Genomic DNA, 19,423 nt, shown 5'->3' on the forward strand with positions numbered 1-19,423 from the left:
TAATGAGACTGTTTCTTTGCTTAGAGTCAAATAACTTTAATGAATATAAAAATATGCACCTTAAAGTGGGTTGTTGCTAGAGATAGATGCTGAAACATAAAAGGGGCAGGGGTAAGATACTATGAATGGTAATAAGGATTCACCTGATCTCCACTCCCAATTCATAATTTGAAAAATCTTGATATTTATTATGTAAGCAGCTCAAAACTGGTTTGTTGTTTTGTTTTATTTTGTTTTGCTTTGCTTCTTGGAAATCAAGGTTATAGATTTAATAGGGCCATGACTTTAGGACATTTACTAGAAAGTCAGAATGTTGGTGGGTGTAACACTATTTTTTGTTAGTTATAATATAATCCCACAGCCTTTTATCTTCCCAAGCAAGCCTAGCTAAATTAGAAAGGAAATAATACACAGCTTTGTTAAAATAGAGTCTTTCTATCTGTGGCCAGCAATACAAAACAGAGAAATCAGATAATCATGATCTTAAACTCAAAATTCTGAATTCGTACTTCCATGTTAAATTTAGTAGGCAAAGAAAAGAGGAAGAAACCACAAGAGAAAAAAACCATGGGATCGGGGAGGAGCAAAAGAGAAGGAAGCAGATTTCCAATGTACCTCCCAATCTTTACAGTCCCTGACTCAGAGGAAATACGTACCCTTCTTGTAAGACACCATCTACTTGGCTGCAACTTTGGGGAAAGAGGTAGATCACCTTTTGATTTACAATGCTCTTGGTCAACATTTACAACACTCTTTTTTTTTTTTTAGATTTTTTTTTTTTATTTTTTTTTTTTTATTGATTAATTGATTGATTGATTGATTGCTATGTTGGGTCTTCGTTTCTGTGCTAGGGCTTTCTCTAGTTGTGGCAAGCGGGGGCCACTCTTCATCGCGGTGCGCGGGCCTTTCACTATCGCGGCCCCTCCCGTTGCGGGGCACAGGCTCCAGACGCGCAGGCTCAGTAATTGTGGCTCACGGGCCCAGCCGCTCCGCGGCATGTGGGATCCTCCCAGACCAGGGCTCGAACCCGTGTCCCCTGCATTATTGGCAGGCAGATTCTCAACCACTGCGCCACCAGGGAAGCCCCAACATTTACAACACTCTTGATCTCCAAGGTGTTGAGAGGAACACAGTTATAAATAGAACATGGGGACTGACCTCAAAGTATATCTAATCTATCAGAATAGGAGTTTGGAAGGAAATAACAGGTCAAAAAGTTTCTGGTAGACCTAACAATAATGCTGGGTAAAATATGCATCTGTGTGCCATTACACTAAATGCAAAGCATTTGGTATCTGAATACTGCTTTTACATGGGGAGAGAAAAGTCTATGTGAAGGAGCCGACAATTTATAGAGCTCATGAGTTTGGCAACAATTTCCTGCATTAACATGGTAGACATTTAAATATTTAAGTATTTAAATATTTAACAAGGATTGCATTGTCCCATCCAATAAAAACAGAGAATCAATGAATATATATTCAATATTCTACTCCAGGTAGGAATACAATTTTTATAGTAATATGTTGTGTTACAAAGTGTTTAAAAATGCGAGTGTCTGTGTGTGTATTCTGTCAAGCAGGATAACGTGGAATGCAGTATTGCTTGTTTTTTAGCTTATCCAGATGTAAAGGTTTTGTCATTTAGGTTTGTAAAGATATCCCCATTAGCATGGATACTATTCATAGTTTTTAACTCTATGATTTATTAGTGGTAAAATTGCAGAGTATTTCCCATTTTCTTTATTGTCATCATCATTATCTTCATAATCATTATCACAGCAGCAGTAACATACATTTTTGTGTTCATTATGTTTTCATTATCCTGCTTTTCCTCAAAGTTGCAAATGAGTATGAATTACGTCCTGCCCTCAAGGGATTTTAAGTTATATGCTAAGTTAAAGATACATAAAGACGATCTTTATACTGATACCAGGTACAAAGCTTTTTTCTCCTCAGTGCCTAGCAATGTATCTGAGATATATGACAGGAGATCAAAAATATGTGTTGAATTATGGAAATAATTCTGTCTAGATAATAGAATATTATTCAACACTAAGAGAAATGAACTATTTAGCTATGAAAAGAAATGAAGGCCTCTTAAAAGGACCCTTTTACTAAGTAAAAGAAGCCAATCTGAAAGAGCTACATAGTGTTTGATTCCAACTATATGACATTCTGGAAAAGGCAAAACTGAAGACCATAAAAAGATCAGCGGTTGCAAGTGGGTGGAGGGAGAAGAGGGATGAATAGGTGGAGTAGAGAGCAGTGAAAATACTCTGTATACTATAATGATGGATACTTGTCCTAATACATTTGTTCAAACCCTTGGAATGTACAACACCAAAAGTGAACCCTAATGTAAACTATGGATTTGGGGTCATTATGATGTGTCAACATGTTCATTAATTGTAAGAAATGTGCCACTCTGGTGGAGGATGTGGATAAAGGAAGCAGCTATGCACGTGTAGGGTCAGGGAATATAAGAAAATCTCTGTACCTTTCTCGCAATTTCGCTGTGAACCAAAAACTGCTCTAAAATATATTATCTTTAAAAAATCACAAATATTTGGGAGAGCTTTAGTAAATAAACCTCAAAAACACTTTTCAATGAATGAATGAATACATGAGTGAATGACTAAAGGAATGATTCATTTCAAGCTATGTTGTCAAAGAACTTGACAGTCTATTCATGGAGTTTATTTGATAGAAATTCTGTCCATGGAAGCAAATAAGGAAGCAAATCAATTGATATAAAAGAAAAATTAACTTGACAGCAATGTGGACAATGGAGTAGAGGAAGGTGAGCTTGGAGGCAAACAATCCAGTTAGGAGATTTGTGCAATAATCCATGAATTATTGTGTTTTTTCCAGCCACATAGCAAAATTTGTTGGCATGATGATTTAATTATCTTTGCTAGCAGCAAGTTCAGTTAGTAAGATGAAGATTCCATTCCTTTTCCTTTAAAATATTTGAGGAAAATTAATATAATTTGTGGCTTGTTTCCATCATATAAAGGGTATTATTTTATGTAAGTAGAATTAGATTCTATTATGAAGTAAGCAGGGATGTTAATTTCTAAAGTAAGCAGGGATGTTAATTTCTAAGTGTATATTTGCATAGTATTTGTTCATTTATCTTTTTTTTTTAACTTTAGGATATTAAAGTAAACTGTTGTTTAAACACAATTTTATCCTAGCTTTAGTGAACACATAGATAATGGCAGGGTGATTTGACAAATAGATTGGAGTTATAAAGAAATATAAAATCATTTTTAAGAATTGGGTGAGCCAAGTGTAATTGATTCTTGTATGTGATCAGTGTACTGACGAAGAATCCACCAGCAATCAAATACTCCATCCTTTTCTAAATTAATCTTAACGAGAAATGAAAAATAATTTGCTCAGTGGAGAAACACTAGAATAGAAATGAGTTCACATCAGAGTAGAATACTTTCAGTCTTTGATTTGTTCTGAGGAAACTTATTGAGGACACTGAATAGCTTTTCTCTAATTGAGTATGTTGAGTGGGTGTGTGTGTGTGTGCTTGTGTGTGTGTGTGTGTGTTATTTTTACATGTATTCTTTTTTTTAAAATTTATTTATTTATGGCTGTGTTGGGTCTTCGTTTCTGTGTGAGGGCTTTCTCCAGTTGCGGCAAGCGGGGGCCACTCTATCGCGGTGCACGGGCCTCTCACTATCGCGGCCCCTCTTGTTGCGGAGCACAGGCTCCAGACGCGCAGGCTCAGTAGTTGTGGCTCACGTGCCCAGTTGCTCCACGGCATGTGGGATCCTCCCAGACCAGGGCTCGAACCCGTGTCCCCTGCATTGGCAGGCAGATTCTCAACCACTGCACCACCAGGGAAGCCCTACATGTATTCTTATAAAATTATCATGGTGGGAAGTTTATGTATGTCACACTTGGTTTTCTTAGTGATTCTTATTCAACCATTTAAACTAATTCTGCAGAAAAACATGTTTACGTAGCATCTCTTTCCTCTATTGCAGAAGTATGTCTTCTCTCCCTTTCCTTCTCACTCTCCATATCCTACTCACTTTCCTAGCAAACATACTTAGAAAACACATGTACCTATACATTGCATTGTTAAATTTAAGAATGTGAAATTGAAAATGATCACAATTAGAAAGCACCATTTATTGAACAAACATGTTCAGAGTACTTACTCAACACTGTAGTGAAAAAATTTAAAAGACAGGATGATTTGAGTTAGCAGTTTATTTGCTGGAATTTCACATGACATTTTTGACAAATGAGAGTGGAATAATCTCTTGCCAACAGGACATGGGCTCTATCTAGTGGTGTTTAGACCCGCTTGTACCAGTTCCCAAGATTTGATTGTGTACATCAGTTCCCATCCCTGCATGATGTCCTTTCTGTAGTCTGAAATCGGCTGTGGTGGGAGTATTTTCATTAAGGAAATCAGCAAACACTACAAATCAGGGCTTCTCCCCACCCCCATCCTGTTTTTAAACCTTTCCAGCACATCACTGATTTTCTTCTGGTTTTAATAACAATAATCCATTCACCTCTCTTATCCAAGCTCCTCTGAGATGAATGAATGAGTTTAGGATTGCACACTGTGGCTGTCAAAGAGAGTTCTTCATGAGCACAGTCATCTATGTCAGTGGCCTCCAAACATTTTGACCATGTTTCTGTCAATTAAAAAAAAAGTTGCATACTCCCTAATATATGCATATTTATTTAATTGCAAGTTGAAGGGTGTATGTACCTCACTCTGTTAATAATTTACTACACACAAAAAAGCAAAAACCATGTGTACAAGAATGTGTCAAAATAAAATAACATTTTAAATTAGTGATTCTATTTTTATGTATTGACTTTACAAAGCTTTTGGTCTTTACTATTATAAGTAATTTAGTATTTTATAGAGAAATGCACTTGTATTTTTGCTATTATTTCTGAATATTCAGCTTTAACACACTGGGAAAGTAATTTGAAGGTTTGTTTTTAAGTTTAGTTTATTTTGATAATTGGTTGTATTAGCTGTGATACCTGAAAATGAGACTTCACAAATATATATAATATACACAAGTACATACAAATAGAAAAATATTGAGTAAACTTAAAAGTATTACTTTGTAAATCTGTGTGTATAAGTATGTAAAGACTTTTGTTAAAATTGAGAGGTTAAAATCCTATCCTCTTGAATGTTGCTTTTATGAATTTATCTGAAAATATATGTATTTTATATAAATTACAAATTGCTTCAAAGTCTCTCGAAAATGTTAATTTTGAAACATTTTATTTTTTATTTTTTTTAATTTTTTTTGTTTTAATTAATTTATTTTATTTATTTACTTTTGGCTGCGTTGGGTCTTTGCTGCCGCACGCAGGCTTTCTCTAGTTGCAGTGAGCGCGGGCTCTAGAGCGCAGGCTCAGTAGTTGTGGAGCACGGGGCCCAGTTGCTCTGTGGCATGTGGGATCTTCCAGACCAGGGCTCGAACCCGTGTCCCCTGCATTGGCAGGTGGATTCCTAACCACTGAGCCACCAGTGAAGCCCCAACATTTTAAATAGATTAGAATATATTTTCAACTTTTTTAGGGTATAGATTTAAATGTATTGTTTTAAGTCATACACATTATTTTAGCTAACAAAATGGTAAAATGTTGGGAAATATTGAAATAGTCATATCAAATGTGTTAATTATTAATGGAAATTTCTTTCACAAAACATTATTTTCTCATTTTCAAATAATGACCTTTAAATTGTATTTACGTTTTCAAAAATTTCTACCAAGTAATATACTACTAATAGACATTTATCATCAAAAAAGACTCAATAAAAGTGGAAAACATTTATTTTTTAAACTGCCACTCATTTTTACTCAATTATTTTAACCACTGTTCCAGAAGATAACCAGCCTACTTCTCTGTGGTTAAAAAGATTTTCCCAGCTATTCTCTATGTCCTTATAGCATTATGAAAGTCTACTATACATTTTAAAGATCTCATTTTGTGAAATTAATGACGTAGATATTGACAGGTATAATGTATGCATCTTTGACGCCTGCCTGTGTAGAGGAACAATAGATATTTGCTAAAAAGTGTCGTAATATTAATGCGTGGTATGATCTCTTTGTACCCTTAGCCTAGACCATTTAGCTTTTTCCCAAAATATTTTAAAAGTTTTATTTACTGTAAAAGACATTCATTTTCCAATGCATTTTTCCATTAGCAGCTTACAAAAAGCACTTCTTGATGTATTAGTTTATGAAACAAAGTCTAGAAAATAAAATGAGACACATTAAAAATATCTGGACTGTCAGGTAGACCTCCCACAGTGCATAATTTTCCTAAAACTTGTTTCTTTAAATCATCAGTAATACACTCTAGCACCTGTCAAAAGTGCATACTGACAAAATAATGCATTTTTATTTGTTTCTATTTTGTTTTCTGTATATTAGTTTAGCTAATTTTACTGTTCCAGTAAAGCGAATGTTTCAGCAATGCTATAGGGCCTTTGCCATTTGTTATCCAGTGAGAAACATGAAAAAAAATTCATTATTTTTCTGCAATATTGCCATTGGGCTTTTGCTTTCTGTTTTAGTGACTGTCCAATAAGAAACAATGACCCTGCCATTTCTTTTAACAGGTAACATATTCTGAAATATTTATTATTATCCTTTATTACTAGTTTCTTTACAGGAAGATTAAGTTAATTCTCCATTTTCTAAGCATTGGTTAAGACTAGAGAACATGGACTTCCCTGGTGGCTCAGTGGTTAAGAATCCGCCAGCCAATGCAGCGCATACGGGTTCGATCCCTGGTCCGGGAAGATCCCACATGCCGCGGAGCAACTAAGCCTGTGCACCACAACTACTGAGCCTGCGCTCTAGAGCCCGCGAGCCACAGCTACTGAGCCTGTGCTCCACAGCTACTGAGCTGTGAGCCACAACAAGAGAAGCCACCGCAATGAGAAGCCTGCGCACCGCAAAGAAGAGTAGCCCCCACCCACTGCAACTAGAGAAAGTCCGTGCGCAGCAACAAAGACCCAACGCAGCCAAAAATAAATAAATTTATTTTTAAAAAAAGACTAGATAACATAATCTGTAAACAAACTTAACAGCATACATAGAAACTGTCTTACAATGCAGCATACAGAAAGTGAGGGAAGATGGCCCTCATAACTCCTCTGCCTATGGAAACCCACTACTTCCTTAAGGATATCCCACATACCAACAGCCCATGTGATTACCTAAGGAGACTACTTCTATTTTGGCATTAAATATTACTAAAGTCTAAGTTCTATCTTAGTTTAGGTTAAAAAAAAAAAAAAAGAAGGCTTAATATTTACCCTCTATACCACAATGATTCATTTTGTGCCTTGAAAACAACTCTTTTGTGTAATTGAATGAATTGACTGGTAATTCAATGACTCTCAAATGTCATGTATGTAAGAAATAGCCTGGGATACTTTAAAATGCATATTCTCAAGCCCTACTCTAGACGTACTGAATCAGAACTATAGGGAGGTGGGCAGGTGTTAAAACCAGATAGCCTAAATTTGGAAAAAAACACCAGGTGGCTCTTTATAAATACTCCATAAATTACACATTGATACATATTGACATGAAGTAAGAAAAGTTAAATCAACAGAGTCAAGCATATGAGGACATATGACTCATAAAAAACTTAGGGTCAAATAGAGATAGGTTGTTTTCCCAACATATATTTGCAACATGCTATTCTGAGGGATGTTATAGGTAGACAATATAAATAGCTCCAAGAATGTTTTGTGTAAAATCAGGGAGATAATATATAGTGCCCAGCATTGCGTATTACCTTATGGATGAAAAGAATCACGAGAAATAAAAACGCTATTTTATAGATAGCTAGTGGGAAGCAGCCGCATAGCACAGGGAGATCAGCTTGGTGCTTTGTGACCACCTAGAGGGGTGGGATAGGGAGGGTGGGAGGGAGGGAGATGCAAGAGGGAAGAGATATGGGAACATATGTATATGTATAACTGATTCACTTTGTTATGAAGCAGAAACTAACACACCATTGTAAAGCAATTATACTCCAATAAAGATGTTAAAAGCAAATGCTATTTTAACAGAATCATTAATACTTTTTTTTTTTTTTACTTTTTTAGTGGTATATGTCTGTATATTTGCCATGCTACATTTTTAGTTCAATTTTAAGAAGTCTGTTTTTTTCTCTCCCTTTTAATGTTATATCCATTAGTAATAGTGAAGTTTTTACAATATTTTTCTTTCATTGGTTGTGCTAGTAGATAGCAAATTTAATTCAATTTAGATAACTGTAAGATAATTAGTCTGGGGATATGGGGACTGAGACATTGATCAGTTCTGCAGCACTAATGAGGAAAAATGATAACAGAAGCTACTATGGAAAAATAATTGTCAACATCAGACCCAACACACACCTTCAGAAAAGTTAGAGAGTCACTGAGGATAAGAGATAGGGTATATTTCTGAGATGAGATTGGACATGCAGCAACATGATTACATTGAACATTTAGGCAGATGACAAGATAACAGGGCTCCCCAAAGACCAGGGGAGAGGTCAAAACCGAAGTGGATTAGGAGTTACTACTAAAAAAGATGACTACTGTTAAAAAACAAGAATAAAAATCTGTCTTGCCATGACATCACAATTGGCTCAACCCTTAAGGCAGACATCTGATCTTAAGAAATAAAAAGTTAAAGACTCTGAACTAAGGCAAGGTGAATTCAACGTTCTTAAAAGACTAAATTGTCAGACCTTTGGAAATTAGATACTGTATATTCAGATTCTTTAACTTTGAATTAAGCTTTAACCTATGTATATTTTCAGTTTTTAATTATTTTCTTCGTTATTTCCAGTAACAAAGTGTATGACATATAGTTATGAAAATATGCAGTGATATAAAACACGTTAAATAACATACACATCTATATTATGAACAAAATCTTCTAGAAAATGTTAGGCAGAAGAATTTTGATATAGCTAAAGAAATCAGCCTAGTTTACTATCCAGAACTTTAGGAGAATAGTCGCACTTATTTTTGAAAGAACACTAATTTCATAACCCTTAAAATCTCAGCTAGGAAAAGATATGGCTGAGCAATAGTCTTGTGTTCTCAGATTCCAGTAGTATGATGTCAAGGAAAAAGGAATTCATGGTAAACATAATTTGACAGTGCTAAGTTGAATAGTTTATATTGTCAACAGAAATATTCTACAATGAAAATATCAATTCGAAAGTTTAAATGTGGCTTACAATACAGCTTCCAAAAATAGATCTAATATCTCCTTCCTATAAAAAAGGGAAAAATGCAAAGGGAATATTACTGATCTTAGACTTATCCCTTAGAAGTTTTATAAATTTGAACTTCATCTTTCTGTTCAACACTAAAAATAAGAGCTATAATGTAGCAATTTAGCTTAATTTTACCTTCCAATTCTTTACAGATTCCAAGTAATAAAAATTCTCAGAAAGCAATGTCATCATCTCTTGTTTTATCTCCTATATTCTGTCTCAATCAAGACACTAGGAGTTTACTCTTAGACATAGTACAGACTGAACTCTTTCTCAACCTAGACTAATCATAAAATTAGGTTAAGATTAGCTTTAGATGTAGAATTAGGAATAAAGTTGGAATTGACCAACCTTTCATACATTTATTGGTTAATTGTTATTCTTTAATAAAACGTCCATTTATTTGCAAATATTTTCTTCTTTGCTTCTCTATTTTTGTTTCCTTTATTTCTGTTTCAATTTCCATTTGTAGGGACATTGACATATTGTGGATAAGATCTTTTAACTGTAGCATATGTTGCAAATATTTTCTCCCCAGTCTGTCACTTGTTATTTTTGTTTGTGACATCTTTTATCATACAAATATCAAATTTGTCAGTCTTTTATGTGTTGTTTTGTGGTTTTGTATCCAAAAGAAATCAAGTTATTATGTTCTCCAATGTTCAAATCATTTTAATCTCTTGAACGGAACACACATTTTATCAAAATTTTATATCATTTTTATCTCATTCTATGCTTTTTGCCTTATCTTTTTTGGTCATATTACCCTTATGGGCAATTATCATTAGTGGTATTACTGAGGTGGAAGTGGCCAGATGTCTACAAAAGCCCTCTTCTTTTCTGCTTGAGTCCATGGCTAATGGCTACCATATTGGATAGCCCCCCTCTATAACCTTGCCCATTTTTCTCTTCCTTAACCATAAACCTACTGAGAGTAAGTATTTGTTTACTTACCTAGTTTAGTGTGTGTGTGTATTATTTTCCTATTGCTGCTGCAGCAAATCACCACAAATTAGTGCCTTAAAATAACACAAATTTATTATCTTACAGTTGAGGGCAGAACTATGAAATAGGTCTCTCTGGGCTAAAGTCAAGCTGTCAGTAGGGCTGTATTCCTTCTGGAGACTTGAGGGAAGATTCTACTTCATGCCTTTTCAAGCTTTTAGAGACTGTCTTTATTCCTTAATTTATGATCCCTTTCCATTTTCAAAACCAGAGATCTTATCACTTTAACTTCACATTTCCACATATTCTTTTCTGCCTCTGACTTTCCCACCTACCTCTTTCACTTATAAGGGCCCCTGTGATTACATTGGGCCTATCCAGAAAGTCCAGAATAATCTCCCCAGTTCAAGATTCTTAACTTTATTTTGTCAAAGTCTCTTTTGCCATTTAAGGTAATATATTCAGTTTCCTGGAATTGGGACAGAACATGTTTGGGGGTCCATTTTTCTGTCTGTCATAGTATGTAACATAGTATGTAAACCTTCAAGTTCAAAAACTGTCTTACACCTTCAAGTTCAAAAGCGGTCTTCTCATTTACTGCTAAATGTACGGCACATAAAGCAGTGTTTTTAATAGAAGTACTTCCATGCTTTTTAAATTTTTTGATTATTTTTAAGCCAGAATGCAAACTCCAAAAATTCATAGGGAGAGAAATTTTCACAGAAGTATACTATATAAAATTAAAGCAAATAAGTTAAGACTGCCTATTCTTTCCCCACAAATAACTTTCTGTACAATAAAATGTCCTACAAAAAAAATTAAAATGCAAATTACAAAGTGGGCAAAATATGACATAAAATGTACAAAGGGTTTTTTTTTTTCATGAATACATGAAAGATCTCTGCAAACAGTAAGAGATAATGATGCTCAATCTCAGTAGAGGTCAGGGAGATATACATTAAAAAAAGATTTATATAAAAATACCCTGTAATCTAGTGTATGGAGACTGTTTAATGTAATTCATTCACACAACTTCGTGGAAGTCAAATATGTACAGCAGTTGGAAGAAATATATTTTCTGGAGATTAAAAATACTTCTATGTTTAAATAAATATTGTGAAGACATAAAAATGACCACAAAGAGTCATGTACAAGCATGTTTTGAAACATCATTTGAAATAGCAATATTTGGTGGAGAATAATTATATAATTACACAGCAATAAGGAAATGGTTACATTAATTTGGTTACACCCATACAAGTCTGAAAATAATGAGATACAACTCTCTATATATTAACACCGAAACACCTCCTAGAGTTCCCCTTTGGCTAATTGTGTTAGCAAAGTAACTGGCACCAAGGTGATAGTCCCTTTAGTTCTTTAGATTTTATGGCTGCTCACCCGCCAGGATGATGCAGGAAACAGGCATCAGGATAAGGAACCCAAAAGAAAGTGGTCGTTCAAAGGCTTAGGTCTTGGGGGAAACCTGTACCTCCTAAACTAATTAAATCAACAATGAATACTTTTATGATTCTTAGTCAAGAAAATTTTTACAATTATTTATTTAGCATACTATTTCACAAATAACAGACATATTCAGAAATAAATAAATGAAATAAATTTATGAAATAAAATATATGAAAATTCAGATATATAAAGATATATTTGAAAAAATAGCATTTCCCATAAATGAATATTAAAGCCTCTGAATTCATAATGTATAGAATGTATTATTCAATGAAAATGAAATGTAATTTATCAGTAAAAGTTTAAGAAATATAACTTGTTAAATATTTGAGTTTATTTATTGATTACAACAAGGGAAGTTGCATTTTAAAAGCCAACTCTCTTCTCCCCACATTTGTGGGGAACTTATTCACAAATTCTTCTATTAATCCATGTTTTTAAAGAGGAAGCAGAGTATTGGGAGAATATTGACAATCAAATGAGTTTTGAGCATTAAAGCCAATCATGCAGTTCAGTCTACCTAGACCAACCTCATTTCCTTTGCAGTAGGAATCAAAGTAACTCAGATGAGAAAGGAGATTTGCATCAGGGCAGTAGTTTAGTATTTTGGTCCATATATAATTGTATGTGACTTGATTTGCCAAAATGTTAAAGGATATTTGTGGATTTAAATGATAATTAGGAGTAGACTTTGTGTTGATGTGCCCTCACCCTCTGCTATAAGCTGTTGATTGTTTACCATGTGCATCATTTCCTATTTCTGACAGCCTTATTTCCTCAGCAGGTCTTCAACCAAGTTATTCAAAGGTCTGCATTCAGAATATTTTTGAATTCACTTTCTCCTAAATAGTTGTTTTCAGCAAACTGAACTTCTAGTCTTTTATCTTTTGCATCTGTCTCTTACTCCCCTCCTGAGATATCTTTTCATCTCAGTCTTAGTCTTCCCATGCCTGGATGGCATTGTCTTTGACAAAAGTGTTATTTTTTTTTTTTCTTACTTGTGAATCTAACTCTATTTTTGTAGCATTTGTTGTAGAAAACCAGACACTTCAATCCTTTCTGGTCAGCCCTCCGGTCAGTCTTGCATTTCTACATCTCATTTCCCCCCCATTCTCTCTCTCTCTCTCTTCTTCCCCTGTCTCTTAAAAGAGGGATGAATGCGTAGTATATCAGTATTTGCATGTGAGAAATACTCATTTTGTTTTGCAGTTTCACTACTTCAACAATCTTTTTATGCTGTTGGTTTTCTTATTTTGCTACTTATTTGGTGGTTGTTCTTTTCATTTATTTTTTTCTTAGCATCCCTGTCCTCGCTCCCAATTCACTGAAGTTTAAATTTATTTTATCATTTTTTTTCTATCTTGTGCCTCTTATCTGTGTAATCCTAGGGCCATACCAAAATGCATTAATATTTGGAAAAATAATTTGTCCTTATCTTTGTCATAAAAAATTTATTGTTTTTTAAATTTCCATGCTTGCAATAAATAGCACATCATTGTATTTTCTAAATACCATGTGTAATATGAATAAAAGATATTTCCTTATTGCATTTAAGTATTTTGACATATAATTATTAAACTTACTATCAAAAATATTTTAGGATTTCTGAAATGTTTTCCATAGAAACATAATATTAGTGTGTGGTCTAGAAAATATTATCATAGGATATATCATTTTAAAATTATTTTCTTTTCATAGTAATATCATCTAAAAACTTTAATATTCATTAAAACTATATTTATAGTACTCATTAGTGAAGTGATGCTATTCTTATATTCTACAATACTTTTAGGGTCAAAAAGCTCCAGGCGCTATGCCAGAAAATTCATAGACAGATCTAATTTAATCATTAGAATAATCCTATAGCATGATCTTAGAGTCTGATATTTCTTTTTCTTTTTTAATTTAACTTGTGAAACTGAATCATAGAGAGATTAGTTAAGATATTTCTTCAAAGACCCACATAGAGTAAATGTCAGAACTCAGATCTTGGTGCCCAGAAATTTTCTTTTTATGATTTCTTTTTATTATTGCTCCAGTAAAATTACTTCCAATTTCTTATCAGTGAAACCCTGTTATTTACAGTGAAGGTCACAATTTCTGATCCCTGCAGATGTCAATTTCCCACTTATTATTTTCATGCCATTCTTATTTCAACCCTTACCCTTAGAGGAAAACTCAAATGTAACCTCAAAAAAAAAAAAAAAAAAAAAACAACTCCATTTTCTTCTGTGTTTAGTTCTACTTTTACTGCCTTCAGTGTAGACATAATTGTCATCTTTTCTCCTCAAGATTATATTATTACCTGCTGTCCTTCCATCTTACTATAACTTGCACTACTCATTTTTTTTTTTTTAATTTCATTTGATTGATATGTTTTTAAGTCAACTTTTTTGGGAACTAGTTTTTAGAAAACAAAACATACTCATTTTTAGTGTATAGTTGAATGCACACAGACAAATGCACACACTGGTATAATGATCATCACAATCAAGGTATTGATTATTTTGGCCATTTCTACAAGTACCCACATGACTCCTTACAGTCAATCCCTCCCCAACTCTGGCTCTAGGCAAATATTGATCTGCTTTCTGACACTGTAGTTGATTTTTGTCTTTTCTAGTGTTTCTTATAGATTGAACAACAGAGCATGTACTCTTTTTTGCCCACGGCTTCCACTGCTCATCAGTGTTTTTAGCAATGCATCCATGTCAAATGTGTCAACAGTTTGCTCCTTTTCCCTGTTCAGTCATAGTCTATTGTATGAATAGGCCATGCTTTGCTTATCCGTTCTCCAGTTAATGGACATACAGGTGATTGCCACTTTGTTATCATGAATAAAGCTATTATGAACACTTACCTGCGTATCTTTATATGGATATATTTTCATCTTTCTTCAATAAAAACCTAGAAGTAGAATTGCTATTTCATATGAAAAGCATAGGGTTAATTCTATAAAAATCTGCCAAAACATTTTCCAAAGTGGTTGTCAAAATCAATGTTCTCTTAAGTAATATATGAGAGTTCCAGTTCCCCAACTCACCAACACTAGGTTTTGTTCACTTCTTTTAATTTAAATTATTCTAGAAAGTGTGTAGCATCATCTCATCGTGATTTTGATTTTGATTTCTCTAAAGACTAACAGTGTTTAACACATTTCATGTGCTTTTTGCGCATTTGTATGTCTTCATTTTTGTGTCTGCTTAAATTTTTCAACCCTTTTTATCATGTTGTTTATATTTCTTCTCTTTGTTTCTAATATAATAAAATACTAGTTTTCAACAGAGAGTAGTTGTTTGTCAGTAGTTTATGAACTAAAGAAATGGAACAAGAAAATCAGCAGTAAATGATTTTTCATCTGTGCTTTCCTCAAATTTCCTAGCACATTGAAGGTAATATCTTTTCACTCTATTATCTCAACTAGGTTTTTTAAAATTATGTAATATAGTAAATATCTTCAGTGAGTAGCAGAGGGTTCAAGAATTACACAAAACTGTTTTGAAGCCTTGATGATGCTACTTACTGATACTCTTTAGCTATTACTGAATCTGTCTGGAAATTAATAACTTTTTTTTCAAAAAGTGAGTCCAAACACTTAGGTTGTTTTGAGGATTCAATGTGATTGTGATCTGTATGGGGAAGGGGACCAGAGAGATGTTCATTTCTGATACATAAGTACTCAATAATTTTAATTTCCATTCCTTCATTCTTTGCTAGTGAAAGTCTAAAGTAAATAATAAAGCTAAGTCATATAAACCCAATTTAAATCACAGGTAGAATGAAGAAATAAATAAATGTGTAATTTATTAATTTTAAAAAATTACAAGAAATAGTTAATCCTTTAGCCATTTCATTTAATAGTTTTGGATGATAATATTTTAAGATACAGAAAGTCAAAGAAAATTCCAAGTCAGTTAAGATTTTAATCACATTTGATAAGCAAACCATAAGTGAACAACCTAAATGTACTTCAATGGGTGAATGGATAAACAAACTGTGTTATAAACATAGAATGGAATACTACCTTTCAGTAACGAGGAATAAACTATTGACATAAGCCACAATTTGGATAGAACTCAAAGGTATTATTATGCTGAAGGAAATATGTTGATCTCAGTGGGTTATATATGGCATAGTTCCATTTATGTGGAACTCCCAAAGTAACAAAAGAATAAATGAAGAATAGAGCTCATTAGGGCTTTGGGTTGGGAAAGGCTACAGCTATTCAGGAGTTACCTAAGGGAACTTGTTGGTGATGATGGAACAACTGTATTCTGAATGTGATCATGGTTACTCAAATCTGAACATGTAATAAATTTTTATAGTACTAAACGTTAAAAGAGTGCATGCAAAAACTGGTGAAATCTGAACAAGACCTATACCTAAGTTAATAGTAGTTAATGGTCAATATCCTGGTTTTCACAAGATTCTATGGCTATGTTAGATGTTGTCTTTGGGGGGAAGCTAGGCAAAGGGTACATAAGAACTGTGTACTATTTAACTAACTTCTTGGGACTTAAACTAAGATAAAAAGTTGGAATATAGCAAAAAAAAAAAAAGTTTTAGCTCTAAAAGAAATGCTATCAACTGTGAGAAGAGCCAGGCATCATCTGTGCTTGGAAAAAAGAGAAACATGGGCAAATTGTTGACCTACACATGTTCAAAAGAGGAAGGGGCTAAGCAGGGTGATGGTGGTAGATGAGAAGCAGCAATCCTAGAGAAACTTGTCTTATGCAATAGAAAGTAGGGTTCTAATGTGGAACCCAAAGTTCAGAGTCAGGATTCCATTCCCCACTGGTAGCCACAACAGCAAGGCAAAGTGTATTTTGGTGGGCTTTCAGGACAAACACTCAGAGTTGGGTAACAGCAGCATGCCACTTTCTGCAGCTAGGATTCTAACTATCATACCTGGCAATGCGTAGTCATCGGATTTACTACTATCTGTCTTCTAATTTCCCTCTACCTAGCACTAGGACTAGGCTCAGAGCCTGGATCACAAACCTGGGGGGAGAAAACAAGTGAATTACCAAGAGTCACATAGCTTGTAAGTTGGTTCACAGTTTACCAGGTATACCATAAATAAACACATGCCCCATAATTTAAGTTTGCATGTAAATAACTCTGGAGAATCATAGCAAAATTTAGATCTCAATCAATAAGAGTATATAATGTGAGAAGCAAGAAGAACTACAATCCTGCAGCGTGTGGAACAAAAACCACATTCACAGAAAGGCAGACAAGATGAAAAGACACAGGGCTACATACCAGATGAAGGAACAAGATAAAACCCCAGAAAAGCAACTAAATGAAGTGGAGATAGGCAACCTTCCAGAAAAAGAATTCAGAATAATGATAATGAAGATGATCCAGGACCTTGGAAAAAGAATGGAGGCAAAGATCGAGAAGATGAAAGAAATGTTTTAAAAAGACCTAGAAGAATTAAAGAACAAACAAACAGAGATGAACAATACAATAACTGAAATGAAAACTACACTAGAAGGAATCAACAGCAGAATAACTGAGGCAGAAGAACAGATAAGTGACCTGGAAGACAGAATGGTGGAATTCACTGCTGAGGAACAGACTAAAGAAAAAAGAATGAAAAGAAATGAAGACAGCCTAAGAGACCTCTGGGACAACGTTAAATGCAACAACATTCGCATTATAGGGGTCCCAGAAGGAGAAGAGAGAGATAAAGGATGCGAGAAAATATTTGAAGAGATTATAGTCGAAAACTTCCCTAAAATGGGAAAGGAAATAGCCACCCAAGTTCAGGAAGAGCAGCAAATCCCATACAGGATAAACCCAAGGAGGAACATGCCGAGGCACATAATAATCAAATTGGCAAAAACTAAAGACAAAGAAAAATTATTGAAAGCAGCAAGGGAAAAATGACAAATAACATACAAGGGAACTCCCATAAGGTTAACAGCTGATTTCTCAGCAGAAACTCTGCAAGCCATAAGGGAGTGGCATGATATACTTAAAGTGATGAAAGGGAAGAACGTACAACCAAGATTACTCCACCGAGCAAGGATCTCATTCAGATTTGATGGAGAAATCAAAAGCTTTACAGACAAACAAAAGCTAAGAGAATTCAGCACAACCAAACCAGCTCTACAACAAATGCTAAAGGAACTTCTGTAAGTGGGAAACACAAGAGAAGAAAAGGACCTGCAAAAACAAACTCCCCAAAATTAAGAAAATGGTAATAGGAACATACATATCGATAATTACCTTAAATGTGAATGGATTAAATGCTCCAACCAAAAGACATAGACTGGCTGAATGGATACAAACACAAGACCCATATATATACTGTCTACAAGAGACCCACTTCAGACCTAGGAACACATTCAGACTGAAAGTGAGGGGATGGAAAAAGATATTCCATGCAAATGGAAATCAAAAGAAAGCTAGAATAGCAATACTAATATCGGATAAAATAGACTTTATAATAAAGAATGTTACAAGAGACAAGAAAGGACACTACATAATGATCAAGAGATCAATCCAAGAAGAAGATATAACAATTATAAATATATATGCACCCAACATAGGAGCACATCAATACAGAAGGCAACTGCTAACAGCTATAAAAGAGGAAATCGACAGTAACACAATAATAGTCGGGGACTTTAACACTACACTTACACCAATGGACAGATCATCCAAAATGAAAATAAATAAGGAAACAGAAGCTTTAAATGACACAATAGACCAGATAGATTTAATTGATATTTATAGGACATTCCATCCAAAAACAGCAGATTACACTTTCTTCTCAAGTGTGCACAGAACATTCTCCAGGATAGATCACATCTTGGGTCACAAATCAAGCCTCAGTAAACTTAAGAAAATTGAAATCATATCAAGCATCTTTTCTGACCCCAACACTATGAGATTAGAAATGAATTACAGGGAAAAAAACGTAAAAAACACAAACACAGGGCTTCTCTGGTGGCGCAGTGGTTGAGAGTCTGCCTGCCAATGCAGGGGACACGGGTTCGAGCCCTGGTCTGGGAAGATCCCACATGCCGCGGAGCAGCTGGGCCCGTGAGCCACAGCTACTGAGCCTGCGCATCTGGAGCCTGTGCTCCACAACAAGAGAGGCCACGATAGTGAGAGGCCCACGCACCGCGATGAAGAGTGGCCCCCACTTGCCACAACTAGAGAAAGCCCTCGCACAGAAACGAAGACCCAACACAGCCATAAATAAATAAATAAATAAATTAATTAATTAATTAAAACAAAACAAAACAAAAAAACACAAACACATGGAGGCGGAACAATACGTTACTAAATAACCAAGAGATCACTGAAGAAATCAAAGAGGAAATCAGAAAATACCTAGAGACAAATGACAATGAAAACACAATGATCCAAAACCTATGGAATGCAGCAAAAGCAGTTCTAAGAGGGAAGTTTATAGCTATACAAGCCTACCTCAAGAAACAAGAAAAATCTCAAATAAACTACCTAACCTTACACCTAAAGGAACTAGAGAAAGAAGAACAAACAAAACCCAAAGTTAGCAGAAGGAAAGAAATCATAAAAATCAGAGCAGAAATAAATGAAATAGAAACAAAGAAAACGATAGCAAAGATTCATAAAACTGAAAGCTGGTTCTTTGAGAAGATAAACAAAATTGATAAGTGATTAGCCAGACTTACCAAGAAAAAGAGGGAGAGGACTGAAATCAATAA

This window comes from Balaenoptera acutorostrata, chromosome 4 (genome assembly GCF_949987535.1).
Source record: "Balaenoptera acutorostrata chromosome 4, mBalAcu1.1, whole genome shotgun sequence".
NCBI lineage: Eukaryota > Metazoa > Chordata > Mammalia > Artiodactyla > Balaenopteridae > Balaenoptera > Balaenoptera acutorostrata.